The following is a 15,845-nucleotide window of genomic DNA, read 5'->3' as shown; positions in this document are numbered from 1 at the left end:
TTAGAGTTAATTAAGGATTTTGATTGCACCATCAGTTATCACCCAGGAAAAGTAAATGCAGTAGCTAATGCGTTGAGCAGGAAGTCTGTGAGACCAGTGGTAGCAGCTATGCAGATCCAGTATCCGATCATGATGGATCTGGAGAGACTTGGCATAGAGTTGGTAGCGAGTGATCCTCCGATGTGTGTTGCCAATTTAGTGGTACAGCCTACTCTGCAAGAAAGGATTAAAGCCGCTCAAAAGGAAGACCTGGAATTAGCAGAGGTGATGATTAGGGTACAGACTGGTTGGGGAGAGGAATTCTGCATTACAGATGATGGAGCATTGCGGTTCCATTCCAGATTATGCGTTCTAGTTGATCCTGACATCAGGAATACCATTTTAGAGGAGGCTCACAGATCTTTGTATACAATTCATCTTGGCAGTACGAAAATGTATAGGGATTTGCGAGAGTTTTATTGGTGGAGTGGTATGAAGAAGGAAATTGTTGAGTATGTAGCACAGTGTTTGACGTGCCAGTAGGTAAAAGTTGAGCACCAGAGGCCAGCAAGTCAGTTGCAGCTAGACCTGGCAAAGCAGATCGGGTCGGTTTATCCATGGCGAATAAGGCGGATTATCGGGTGAAAAAATCATAATCCATATTCGACTTGTTTAAGTGGCAGATTAGGCGGTTTCGGGTCGGATAATTCATGGCGGATGGGCGGATAATCCGCGTTTCTCAAATATAATTTTATTAATAATTTATTTTTGTCATAATAATTTAAACTGTATATAATAACTTGCAATTAGTTTGTGTATTAACTTTTTTAGTAACTATATCAATCATTCAATCATTTATACTAATTAACAACTCCTAATTCATGCAAGTAAAACTATAAGCAATAAAACATAATAAATTAATCTCAATCCAACTCAAAATAAAAACTCAAACTGTGTGAGTCTAAAATCTAAACATTATAATTGTTCTTACAACATGTGAGTTTCTTTAAATACAACTATTTTCAAATCGTGTGAATCTCTCAAAATAAAACTATCAAAAAATTAAAAAAAATCTCAATCCATCCTTCAAATAACTTCAAAATCATTTGAATGCCTTGAATTAATTGGAATGCTTTAGTTTGTGACATCAAAGCTTTCATCTTCTTCTCCTCGTGTGCCTATCATGAAAGAATTCAAAATATAATTTAAGTTATGAATCAAATAACATAAATTGAACTTATTAATTAGCATCTCAAAAGTTACAAGTTATCAAACTAGAAAAAAAAATTACAAATAATTTATTCAACACTACAAGTTAAAACAACAAATAAACAATAATTTATTGACTACATAATTTTCAAAGATAAATAGAAACAATAGCTGCACAGCCTGTGCTAGTGTAGCAATATTCAAATAAGGTCAAATAGAGCAAGATGATACACTAGATGAGGTACGACCTGCTCTTTCAGCTTGAGCAATATCTTCAACAAGTTCTTCCTTATCTACAAAATCTTCAACTACATTCAAAATTCAAAATATAAATAAATAAATATTGCATAATACATAGTAATTATAATAACATAGAAATATAATTAAATAAGCATACCTCCTCGACTATACACCCAATCACGAGTTAAAATGATAGTTTCAGTATTATTAGGTGTAAGAGAACTACGTGACATATTTATCACTTTTCCTCCAATACTAAATGCTAATTCCGATGCAACAATTGATATTGGAATTGATAAGATATCTCTTGCCATTCGAGAAAAAAATTGGATACCTATATTCATGACTTCTCCAAAAGTCCAGAATATCCAATTCTTTATCACAATCTACCATCCTCTCTCTAAAAAACATTTCTAGTTCTAACATAGGAGCTTCTTCATCTTCCTTAGCAAAAGCTTTAAAACCCTAAAAACAAGTATATAACAATAGAGATATAAAAATTCTATAGATGTATAATAAAAGTAAAATAAAAGTTGTACTTAAAAAAAAAATCTTACTTTTAGTGTCACATCAACTGATGTTGCAATAGGTATCATATGACCACAATCATGCCTAATAGTTGCTTCAAAGGAATGCATTTTCTTAGAAGTCGAAAGGGAGTGGTGCTTCACATACTCATCAAAAAGTGAATGCATCTCACGCTGGATGTCGTTTACTCTATCTTTTCAAGACATTGGTTGCACTTCTTTTAAACAAAAAGATACAAATTGTATCTTGAAACGAGGATCCAGAATAATAGCCATTGCCAAAATTTTACTATAATCTGACCAATATTTGTCAAATTTCCTTTGCATTTGAGTAGCCATATTCCTTAAAAAGACATCATCACCCAATGCCACATTAAGTAAAGTTACTTGTACCTTCAATACTCCTTGAAAGTACAAATTTGCAGTTGGATAAGATGTCCCAGAAAAAAGATTTGTCAAGTCATAAAAAACCTTTAAAAAACTAGCAATTTTCTCAATTTCCTTCCATTCATCATCGTTTGGGTAAAACTTGAAATCACTAAACCTGAATTGGCAAATAGCATCTCTATAGTATAAAGCACTTTCAAGCATCATATAAGTAAAATTCCACCTAGTAGGACAATCTTGGCAAAATCCTCTCACACATGGCACTCTCACCTTTTCACAACATTCATGAAATCTAAACTTTCGATGTTGTGAATGCTTCACATATTTGACATAATCTCGTATTTTGTCCACAGCGAAATGAGATAATTTTAGGCCATCTTGGACAATGAGATTCAATATGTGAGTGCAACAACGAACATGAAAAAATTGTCCTTCCCTTACCAAAGCATTTTTCAAGTTCAGATTAGACTTCAAAAACTCTACAAAATAGTCATTGGATGAAGCATTGTCCAATGTTATGGAAAATAGCTTCTTGTCTATACCCCAATTCACCAATAAGTCCATGACTTTGTTACTAAGTGCTAGACCAGTGTGTGGAGGAGGCATGCTTGAAAAACTCAATACTTTCTTCTGAAGCTTCCAATTTTTATCCACAAAATGTGCAGTTAAATATAAATAGCCATCAGTATTTAACGAAGTCCATAAGTCCGAAGTAAGAGAAATTCTACTAGAATTATTCAATAAAAGCTCACGAATGTGCTCTTTTTCCTTGAAAAAAACCCTCATAACATCAGCTTTTGCAGTATTTCTTGTCACAAATTTTGTCTCTGGATTTAATTCTAAAGCCCATTCATGAATTCCTTCATACTCAACAAAAGAAAAGGGCAAATTGTGTCTCACAATTGCCATTGCCAACTTCCTACGTTGTACAGCTTGATCAAGTTTTCATGTATGCAAAGACAACTTTCCATCACCTTGACTCATTAGCATTTGTTTCAGATCATTATTTTTCTTTCCCATGCATTTTTTTATATGACAATGTAAGTTTTTTGTCCCAGAGTTCTTACTATGCTAGAGGTATTTCTTAGGACAATACTTACATTGGGCATATTGTTTATCTCCATTTTCAATCAACTCAAAATCTGTCCAAATACTAGATGTTTTTTTCCTAACTCTTTTTACCTGTGGAGTTGTTTCTTTTGTAGGTTCTATGTTTGATGAATCTGGCAACTGAACTTCTTCTTCACTCATTTCATCATTTTGATCAATTGAATTCGCTACTAATTGAGACATTTTTTTCTCAAATCCTTGTAATGCACTGCAAAAAATTAAAAAATGGGATTAAAAGTTTTCATTGCCCAGCAAAGGATTAAATTCATCTTGAAACAGAAACAATGCTACTATGCAGGCCTACAACAATAGCAATGCAGAGATGTCATCATGTCAAAGTGTTTAAAATGACAAAGGTATACACTTAGTTTCCCTTAGTCCTCTGTACTTTTTTGACTTACTATATTTGTGTACTTTTCCTCTTATCATATCAAACCAGAAATTAAACCAACCAAAACTCATTCATAACGATGAACTAAATAAAAATAAAGGGACACTTAGTCCAACCAGAAATTATTCAAAATAATAAATTAAAATAAACAATTAAAAATAAAAGAACAACTCAAACCAACAATAAATCGTTGAAATCTGTAAAATAAATGTAAATAAAACTAACGGAACAAGAATAAATAAGGAGAGGAGAAGAAGAAGGGAGGAAGAAGAGGAAAGTTGGAAGAACTCCCTTGGCCGAACTCCCATACTCCCAGCTGCTGCCCCTCCTTTTGAATGGCCTTCACAGCAGCTTGTTACTTCTCTGCGCCTACAAGCTGCTCACACAGCAGCTTGGTGCTTCACGGCCTTCAGCAGATTTTCTCCCAAAATACTCCCAGTTTTGTGTATTATCATATCTAATACACAGACAACCCAAAATAAATTATTCAAATTTGTTTACTTCAACATCCAAAGCACCGAGTACACTCAACCATTCAGCAATATTTTTTACGGAATATTCATGCTCTAAAGACCCAGTGCATCGCAACAACAAACAATTAGCAGACAATAGCAATCACTGATGATTTATAGAACAATTTTTAGCAATACTGATTAGGAGCAAATGATGCGCTCCCCCAACTATCCAAAAACATTTGAACAGAAATGTTGTAACAACCCTAATCAAGGCCAGATAAATATACTGCACTGTGTTTGTTACATTCGGAGTAACAAATTCTATAATTTAAGGAGGACAAAAATCTCAATAACACCAAGAAGCATTTCAACATAAATGTTTCAAATTAATTTTTTGAACACATTATGACACGAGCCCTTCAAGACTTGTTTTCTCACGATGAGCACTGGGAACTAGGCGTCACTCACACAATAACTACTAACACTCCCAATATCGGTTGGAGCTCAGAGTCGAGAGTTGGGACTACGTTCTGAGAAGTGAGATCTGAAGCACCCTCGGATAGAGGAGATGAAGAACACCCGTGACCCACCAGTTCTGAATAAAAGGGCTACTGGTTCGAAGTGTTGAAGAAAAAGGATCAGAGTCGTCGGACACTTGGAGGGCAGAGGGCTTCGAAGGGTTGAACTGTCGAAGAAGAAGGGTTCTTGTGCGGCCACCGACTGGTTCTCTTCTCCTTCTCTGAGTCTCTGTTGGCTCAGGCTGAGGCTCAAATGAAGACGATAAGGGAGGGGCTGGAGGGCTAGCCGGCTAGGGCTCTCTTCGAATGGGAATGGGAATGGGAATGGGAATGGGAATGGCTGAAATCGAATGGGGCTGGTAGGCAATCTGGCATTAGAACTAGCCTGGGCTGGGCTGGGGGCTGGGACTGGGAGTGGGCAGGGTGTGCCGCGTGCGTGTGAAGCACTTGGGCCTTTGGGCTTTGGGGGCAGTGGGCTGCTATAGCGGGCTGGGCAGCAGGCTTTTATGGGTTTGGGTTTGTATTTAATAAGCGGGTTGGTGGATATCCGCCGGATAAATCCGACCCGACCCGCTAAGGGGGCGGATATGAAAATGAAAACTCATATTCGACTCATTTAGCAAAAGGATAATTATGAGTCGGTTAAAACGGATCGGGTACGGTTCGGATTAACAGATTTTTATCCATTTTGCTAGGTCTAGTTGCAGCTGCTATTTATCCCAGAGTGGAAGTGGGATGATATATCTATGGATTTTGTTTCAGGGCTTCCATTGACATCGCATGGCCATAATGCAATTTGGGTGATTATATATTGGTTGACTAAGACCGCCCATTTCCTCCCTATCAAGATCAGCTACTCCCTCAACCATTTGGCGGAGATTTACATTCAGGAGATAGTTTGTTGTCACAAGGTTCCAGTATCTATAGTGTCAAATCGAGACCCTCGATTCACATCACGTTTTTTAAGGAGCTTGTAGGAGGCTCTAGGGACTCATTTTTCTTTTAGCACGGCATTCCATCCTCAGTCAGATGGGCAGACTGAGAGAATGATACAAATACTAGAAGATATGCTCCAAGCGTGTGTATTAGATTTTGGGGTTAGTTGGACTTAGTTCATACCGCTGGTAGAGTTCGTGTATAATAACAGTTATCAAACCAGCATTGACGTGGCACCGTTTGAGGCTTTATACGGTAGGAGATGTCAATCTCCTTTGTATTGGGACGAGATGGGTGAGCGGCGAGTTGTGAGACCAGAGCTTATGCAGTAGGCGTATGATAAGGTTCGGCTCATCAGAGATAGAATCAGTGCAACTTAGAGCCGACAGAAGAGTTGTGCAGATAATTGCTGTAGGAAATTAGAATTTGATATTGGTGATTATGTATTTCTGAAGATAGCTCCATTAAAAGAGGTTATGAGGTTTGGAAGGAAGGTTAAACTTAGCCTTAGGTTTATCGGTCCATTTGAGATTCTAAAGAAAGTAGGGCTGGTTGCCTACAGGTTAGCTTCACCACCTACGTTATCCAGGATGCACGACGTATTCCATGTTGAGGAAATACATCCCAGACCCTTCTCATATTATCAGTTATGGTGAGTTAAAGCTCAGCGATTTGCTAGTTTATGAGGAGGTACCGGTGTAGATTCTGGATAGAAGAAAACAGGAACTATGTAATAAGAAGATTCCTCTGGTAAAAGTTCTGTGGAGGAATCATGCAATAGAAGAGGTTTCTTGGGAGCTCGAGGAATAGATCAGACAAAAGCACCCATAATTGTTCCAAGAAGTTCATATGTAATTAGGAAATGTAAGTAAACATGTAGTATTTCTTTTGCAGGTACATGTAATGCTTTAGTTAGTAAGTAGTATTTTAGTTTTGGGGGAAATTTTCTTTCGTTTATGTAATCTCTAGAAACTTGAAATGTAACTACGGTATTCCTCCCCCATAAACGAGGGTAAGTAATAAGATAAGTAGACCATTTGCCTTTAAGGGATGATGAGTTATATGAATAGTAAATTTTGAGGACAAAATTTTATAAGGAGGTGAGAATGTAATGACCTGAAGAATAATGGTATTTAAATAATAAAGAGGGAGAAAAAAGAAATTAAAAGGGGGGCACAACAGGTCCTCATCGACGAGAGTGTGCTTCGTCGATGATAAAATACTGAGAGACTATTTGCCCATCTCTGAATTTCGTCAACAAAGGGTGAGAGTTCGTCAACAAAGTGCCTTCTTGACCTCGTCGAAGAGGTGACGTGGCTCGTTAACGAAGGCCAGTGTATAAAAATGCCAAATTTCATTTTTTTCAGTAGAATTTCGACGCTCAAACCCTTTCTCTCTCCTCTCTACGGTTTCTCTCTCCTCTTTCATAGATTTTGGCTCCATCGTCCGCCAAATCGATAATATGAGGCCACCACGACACTCCTGGGGAAGTTCTCTCTAAGTTTGCCAGAGCAGATCGTTGGTGGGGTGAGTTCAAATTGATCATTGGTTTAAGGTAAGACTTTTTATACAAAATTTGGTCTTCTCGTAGTTATAGGAAATGTTATTCATGGAAAAATATTGAAGTTTAGTTCTGAGAGTTGTTATTTTCAGGGTATTGAACTGGGAACCCTGCGGGAGCAGGATCAAAGAATTTTAGGGGGTTTCTTTTCGGAATCAGGTAAGGGAATAAATTAAAACAGTTATTTTCCATGCAAATTATTATTATTTATCAAAAAATTAATTTTCAAGAAAGCATGAATTATATTTGTATATTATTGAGAAAATGCATATTTGGGAAAATACTGCTATTATGTTGAAATATATATATTAGTATGAAATGCAAGAATTATGATTTTAGAATAGAACGTATTGTTTTATACAGCAATGTGTGGCATGAATATTATTTTTACGTGGAAAGTATTATGATATAGCAATTTTATGAATAAAGCATGTTTTTTTTTTTTTCAGAGATTATAAATAATGCAGTACATTATAATTTTAAAATACATGATAAATGAATTATTTATTCAGAATGATATGTATGAAATATTCGGCGCAAGGCCGTGATTGATAGTCGACGCAAGGCCATGTATTACGTATGATTTCGGCGCAAGGTCGTATTTATGTATGATTTCGGCACAAGATTGTATTTATGAGAGAAATTGGCGCAAGGCCATATGTATGTATGTTGTTATAAAAAAATGCTATCATTCTATTTATGTTAGATAAGTATATTATCATGTATTATATGTTGTCAGAACCCGGATGATAGTTCAGTTCGTTTACAGAAGCACGGTATCGTAACTATACAGATCAGATTACGATGTTCAGACTTGTGCTAATTGCCCCACAAGGGGGTAGAGATGGATAGTCGATGTGACTTTCAGTATAGAGTTGTAAACATCCACTTGGTAGTTTAGACCAGGGTGTGGCGGGCCCATCATACTTATAGACATTTTTTACTCGGCAGTGGTCGACCAGCCATTATCGGGTCTCGCCATCAGGCTACACAACCCGTCATGGGGGGTAATACATGACATCAGCTAGCTATATATCCTGGGTAAATTACAGTATTATCAATTATATTAAACATTTCATGATCAGTATGAATTATTAGAAATTATGAAAGTATATGATTATTCAGTATGTTATGATGAATGTTTTCCAGAATATGAAATGTACTATATATGTATGATAGCACCAAATATTCATGTTGCCACACAACTACATTTAGTTTATTTTCCCTTACTGAGAGGTGTCTCACCCCAAGCATTAAATAATTTTCAGGAAACCCAGAAATACTGGTGAATCAAGGCCGCCGTTGAAATAGATTGTTACTACCCAGCTAGGAAGGTAAGTTTTTGGATCTAGGAACAGGAAACTTATGTGATGGGTTCCTAGATATGTATATGTATTATGTATTTTTGGGAGATTGTATATAAACACAGTATTTTGGGATTTAGTTGACTCTGGTGTTATGTATTTTATGGTTTTGAGAATGTGATTTATATTTACTGTTGCTTAGGTTTTCGTTGTGAATGTCAGGTGTGTCCCCATTACCCACGAGTTCGGGTTGACTTTGTTATTGATTATGTTTTAATATATGATAAGATAAGCAGGTTGCTATAAGAAATATATTTAAAATAAATCCAAACATAATATATTCCCCTTACCTTAGCCTTGGAGTGGTGCCTACGATGTTCAATCGACGAAATCTCTATGGTTAAATTGTTAAAGAGTGAAGCTAGGATCTGAGAATGGTGTTCGTTTTTCAATTCGACCAGGAAATAGTTAAGAAATTGAGAGAGAGAGAGAGAGAGAGAGAGAGAGAGAGAGAGAGAGAGAGAGAAATTCGGTTCTTGGGGGCTATTCCAATTTCTAATTGGAATCTGATTCAAGTATATATATATATATATATATATATATATATATATATATATATACACATTATTATATTATGTTGATTAAGGTGTAATCCCAAAAGGGGGGTGAATTGGGTATTTTAAAAAATTCTTTGAAACTTATTTACCAATCAATCCCTATTTCTATGTTTAACTAATTAATAGCTGAAATTTGATGTTGATTTGAATTACTAAATCAATGAATTTCGTTTTACCTAATTAAGTGCGTGTAAAGTTATTCAACAAACACAAGCAAACTGGAAATTGAAATACAATGCAGAAAATAAAAAGGATAAGGGAAGAGAGAATGCAACCACGATTTTACGAGGTTCTACCAACCCGGCCTACGTCCTCGCCTTGAGCAACCCACTCAAGGATTTCACTAAAATCCCTGCTCCTTAAATTGGGACGGAGGTTCCTTTACAATCTGCTGCTTACAAGAGATACAACTCCCTCCTACTCTGCTAATTACAAGAGGCACAACTTCCTCCTAATCCGCTGCTTACAAGAGGTACAGCTTCCTCCTCGCACTTGGTTCACAACCTGAACCGTGTTTACAATTTAGGCTCAAATCTTCAAACGCTCAATGTTACTTCTAACAAAAGCTGGTGAGTACAATTCAAAATCCTAGTACATTGACATATGATGTAACTTGTAGCTTATAATGTATGGAAACGATACAATCGTTTATGTATGATATGCTTCAACACACAAATACTCTTTTTATGAAATCTCCCAAATAAAGATATATTTAAGCACTTTGGAGAATTTTAGAGTTCTTAGTTCACTTTGCAAAAATGCACAAATAAATTTGATGTGAACTTATTAATAAAAACTTTGTCTTGAATATTAAATCAATCAAAGTCACAAAGTTTTCTTTTAAGTATTCAATCACACAGTGATCTCTGTAATAAGCCGATACATACATACATACATACATACATATATATACATACATACATATATATATATATATATAATGATTTTCAATGATCACAAACTGAATATATTGTTTTTCAGAAAATATCCCTCAATAAAATGTATATTTATAAATACCAAGGATATTTAATCAATCATTAATATATCTAAAATATAGATCCTTTAACAAACACACATTTGAATCAAATCATTCAATCAACAACACAACCTTAATCAAGTAATGATCTTGTTTAAAATAACTATGTATATGTATAGGAACTTTCAAGATCAATTTTTTTTATCAAAATAGATTTTTCAATAATAAGCTCTATGAACAATATATATATATATGTACTATTGAATCAAAAACCAACCAACCAATTGCTAAACAATTTTCTCAAGTAATGATCTTTTCAAAAACAATTTTTATAAGTTTTTGCACACTTAAGATTAAACTTTTCTAATGATGTTTAATAACAAGTAATGAGATGAGAAGTTCTTAAAAATAATAACTTGAATGATCAAACTTCAATACCAAGTTGACAATCAAGATGTATAAGAGAGAGATCCCTTTGAGATTCTAAATTGATTTGCCCAAGTTCGATGAGTAGAAGTTGAAGTCTAGGCAATCGTATATCAATAAAAGCAAGTTTTCAATATTCTTTCAACAAGATGTGTTCTTCTCTTTCTTAAGTGTCTTAATTTCATTCTAGGGTTTAGATATTCAGTATATATAGTGTCTTACCCTTAGGATTAATTTCAGCCATTGGATCAAAGAAATGGCTCGCGAGTTCGTTTAATAAAAATTACAATTTTAAGTTTCCCGCAGGTTCAGGCCCCTGAGGGTGAACGCCCAGGCGACCAAAGTTCCTTAACCCTTTGAAATTTAACTTAGGATGCAGGGTCAGGCGCCTAAGGATAGGGTTAGGCTCCTGAAGTGGTTCAGGCACTTAAGGTTCCAAGGTCAAGCGACCGAGGTGCCTCAGCCAACTTACTGTATTTTCCCATTAATTCTTCAAGCTACCGAACTTAATCTTCAGGTTCCTGAAGAAATTCGTCAGGCTACTAAGGTTGAGTTCAGGCTACTAAAATCCCTTTTTTCTCAATTTTCCTTTTCTAATTTAAAAATCTTCTTTGCTCTTTTTCTTGGGTCTTTTATAAAACATATTTTGCATAATTTTAAAAGTATTTTTAAGTCCATGAAAGTTCTCTAATGATATACATGAAATACATGAATCCTAAAATTATTCTAAGTTATGTTGAGCCTCAAATTAAATCATATGAAAATGTTAGTACATGAGTTCTAAATACTCATTCCCAAGATGTTCTTGAACTTTGCCGTTTGTATCTTGATTCTCGTACTCTTTGAATTCCATGGATCTTGCCAAGATGTGTCAGCTTTACTTTATGGCTTTCATGACTCGTTATCTTTCCATGCATACTTAATATGGTTCCTATTCACAAACTCAACGCACAGATCAAATACCAAGTGATTTGTCATTATCAAAACAGCATTGGACTCGTAGAGTCAACATATTATATTAATATATATTATAATATTATTATATTGTGTTAATATATATTATTATTTTATTATATTATATTATTATATTATTTAATTGATAATTAGTATTAGTTAATTAATTAATTCTTTTTTTTAGGATTATTACATTAATCATGTAAATGATCTTGGTTAAAATATTTTATGCAAATATGGTTAAAGGATACATAGTAACCACTACGGAAATCATAGGGAAATCAATTGCCCTTACTCCACAGACCTTAGCAACAATTTCTAATATTCGACAAGATGAGTTTGAATGTCCATCTTTTGGACAATCTTGGATTACAGTACAAGATTTCACCCCTGAATAATTTCTACCACTGGTCATATCTGAGGAACCCATCTATTTTGGTCATCCTCCATTGTAAAAACAACTTAATCTTCAGGCACAAATCCTCCAGAAGCTAATTATGTACAACATTTTGCATCAAGTAGGATCACATGACTATATTTCAATATCTTTAGCAGTGTTACAAACCATCACCCTATTAAACTCATTTACATCTAGTGCACAGAATAGCAAGCTTATTGCAGTAGCATTTATTTGCACAGATTTCCAATCTTCTTCAGTATACTCATCTTCAGTTTTGGGTACATTTACCTTATCAACTACTTTCATAGGGACATGGTTTCCCTTGGAAACAATTTTCCACACTTTCCAATCCACTTTAAAATATATATATATATATATATATATATATATATATATATATATATTCATTCTTCTTCTCCAGTAGGTGTAATTTACACCGTAGAAAATAAGTGGGCTAGTGGATAAGTGTCCCTCATCGAATGGAGTTACACCAATGTGTGCCATGTGATCTTTTTTACAAAAATGACGGTTAAGTCTATGTAAACCTGCTCTGATACCAAATGTTAATTCAGGTGTAATCCCAAGAGGAGACGTGAATTTTGTATTTTAAAAATCTTTAAGATTATTTTACCACTTAATCCCTATTCCTATATTTAACAAATTAATTACAGGGGTTTGAAATTAATTCAAATTATTATCTCAATAAATTCTATTTTACCCAATTAATTATCAAGTGCATGTGAGGTTATTCAACATACACACATGCAAGATAGGTAATGAAATATGTTGCGAATATTAAAAGGAGTAAAGGAACAGAGAAGGCAAACACAATTTTTATGAGGTTCAGCCAACCCGGCCTACGTCCTCGCATTGAGCAACTCACTCAATGATTCCACTAAATCCCTGCTCCTTTAACCGGGAAGGAGCTTCCCTTACATCCATTTCTTACAAGAGACACAGCTTCCTCCTCACCCAATTCACAACCCAAACCATGATTACAATATAGAATTTCAAATCTGCAAAACAACTCAATATTACTTCTAACAAAACTAGTGAGTACAATGGAAAACTTAACGCATATCCATATTATAAAACTTGAACTTCAGTATATATGTAACGATGTAATCGTTATATGAATGATATGCTTCACAAAATTTCCCTTTGATCAAATCTCCCAAAATAATTATATAAGTAAATGCTTTGGAGAACTTGGGGTTTTAGTTCAACTTACTAGATGCAAGAATACCAAAGGTGATCTTATTTAAAATTTGGTCTTTAATATTATGAAGATCTAAGTTCTTTGTATCAAATAATTTGTGAAGTTGAATCTTTGAATAAATAAAATATTTTGAATATTGCAAAGATTTAAACACTACTTGTCACAACAAAATTTCTCACAAATATATATTGAGAACCTTTAGATTTTTCAATCAAGTAGATTTTGCAATAATAAAATATTGAGTATTTGAATGAAAATAAGAACTTGAAGATCTTCAAATATTCAATGTTTGGAAAATCCTTTCACAAATAAATTTTTATGTATCAACACAAGATTTTTCCTTTTTCAATAAGAATAATAGATGTATAAATATGAGATATGAAAAATCTTCAAGATATCTATATATTGAAAACACAAACCAATGCCTTGTTTACCAAACCTTAATCACCAGAGCTTGCTTTCAAGATGTGTAAATGAAATCCCTTCGAAAAGCTGGGATGATTTGCCTAAACTTGATAAATATAGTTGGAGTGCAGGCAAACGTACTGCAATATGTTCAAGTTTCTCAATATTATCCAAAAAGTTGGAGCACTAAGGTTTAGAGGTTGATTATATAGGTAATCTTGGCCTTAGGATAAGTCCTGACTGTTGGATTAATTTGATCAAGTGTATAACACGCGTGTTCTCTAGCTAAAAATCAAAATTTTAAACTTCCTGCAAGTTCAAACGACTGAAGATTAGGGTTCAGACGTCTGATGTTCCTTAAAGCTTTGAAAAATTAAACTGGACACAGGGTCAAACGACTGAACTTAAGATTCAGACTTCTAAAGTCCCTACTTCAGACGACTGAATTGAAGGTTCAAACGTCTGAAGGTGTTCTACCTATTTTGTGTTTCAGCAATTAATTCTTCAGACGACTAAACTAATTTTTCAGTCTTCTAAGAAAATTCTTCATACGTCTGAGGGTAATCCTTAGTCATCTGGGCAGTCCAACTTCAGCTTTTTAATTTTATTTTCAAAAAATATTTTTGCTTTCTTGTTTGACTTCTTCATAAAATATTTTCCAGGGTTTTAAATAGATTCTCTAAGTCAATGAATAACCCCTAAAAGATTTTCATGAGATGCATGATTCATAAGGTAAGTATAGGGTATATTTTGAGTTTCAAATTAAATCATATGAAATATGTAAATACATTCAGCTCTAAATACTCATTCCCATGACAATCTTGAACTTGCCGCTTGCATCTTCATTCTTTTACTCTTTTATTTCCATGGATTATGTCAAATTGTATATCCTTTAATCCTCATGGCTTTCATGACTTTCTAACCTTCTGTGCATGTGAAATATAGTTCTTATTCATAATCTCAATGCACAGATCAACTACCAAGTGATTTGTCATCATCAAAACATGATTGGACTCATAGTGTCAACACATGCTTCTCTGATTCTAGCTCTCCGCGGTCTTCAAGCCTCAAGTTCTGCAACTTTACTAACTCTTGAACTCTAACCTTTAGCCTTTATCCAAATTCTTTTGAATTCTACCATTTCTTCACAAATTCTCCTTCAGACTCACAATTCTTTCAAGCTTTCAGTTTTTTGTCTCTCACTCTCAATTGTATATCTAGCCTTCTCACCCTCAAAACCTATTATTTATAGGGGGAATCAATTCTGATTTGATCAATTATCACCTAATTTGATCAATCAAAATTGAATTGATTTGACTAATTTTTGCTTGCATCAAAGCATAATTTTCACATGTTTCTCATGTAAATTCTCACATGTCTAATTTATTATTTTTCTTTTGTGCTTTCAGGTTTAAAGACAAAGATGTTAGCCCATTTTATTTCATTTTCTATTTTTTTATGTATTCAAAATTTTTTACTTCTTCATGGATTCTTTTTTTCTTTTTTTGTATTTTTTCATTTTATGAAATGAAAATATCATCCAATATTTTTTATATAAGTCCCCCGACAAAATGGGGTGTGTACAATTATTTTCCTTAAAATAATTATTATTGCCTTTTTCATTATTATTGCTCTTGTTGTTATCATTATTATTATTTTACATTAATAAATATTATTTTTATTGTAGTTATTATCAGTTGTTATTATTATTTATTATTTTTTATAATTACTATCCTTAAAATAATTATCATTATTTTGGTCTTTTTTTTATTATTAATATTGTTCTTGTTGTTGTTATTATTTATAATAATAAACATTATTTATTGCAATTGCAATAATTATTAATTATTTTTATTTTTATTATAATAATAATAACAATTAGTATTATTACAACTTGTTTTTATTTTTAAAAATTTTTAATTATGAAATGAGTTTGATTTCATGGAATCAAGATCAATTCCAGCTTTATCTGGACTACAACCATGATTTACTCATTACAGAAATTATATTTTAATCGAAATATAATTTTCATTCTTAATTGTGTAAACCAAACGCTCGAAAACGATTTCATCTTGAAATTTGATTCCACATTTCTGGTATAATTTTCCAAATCAAACCGGGGTAATTTGTTAGGCTGGTTTTGGGAATTGTATGGGAATGAGTGTGGAGTGCCACGCAAGGATACAGATCCAGCATGGCAACGGGACTCGACCACGTAGACGAGGGGTCAC

Source organism: Malania oleifera, chromosome 1, assembly GCF_029873635.1.
Source record: "Malania oleifera isolate guangnan ecotype guangnan chromosome 1, ASM2987363v1, whole genome shotgun sequence".
Classification (NCBI taxonomy): Eukaryota; Viridiplantae; Streptophyta; class Magnoliopsida; order Santalales; family Ximeniaceae; genus Malania; species Malania oleifera.
This window is presented reverse-complemented; position numbering follows the sequence as displayed.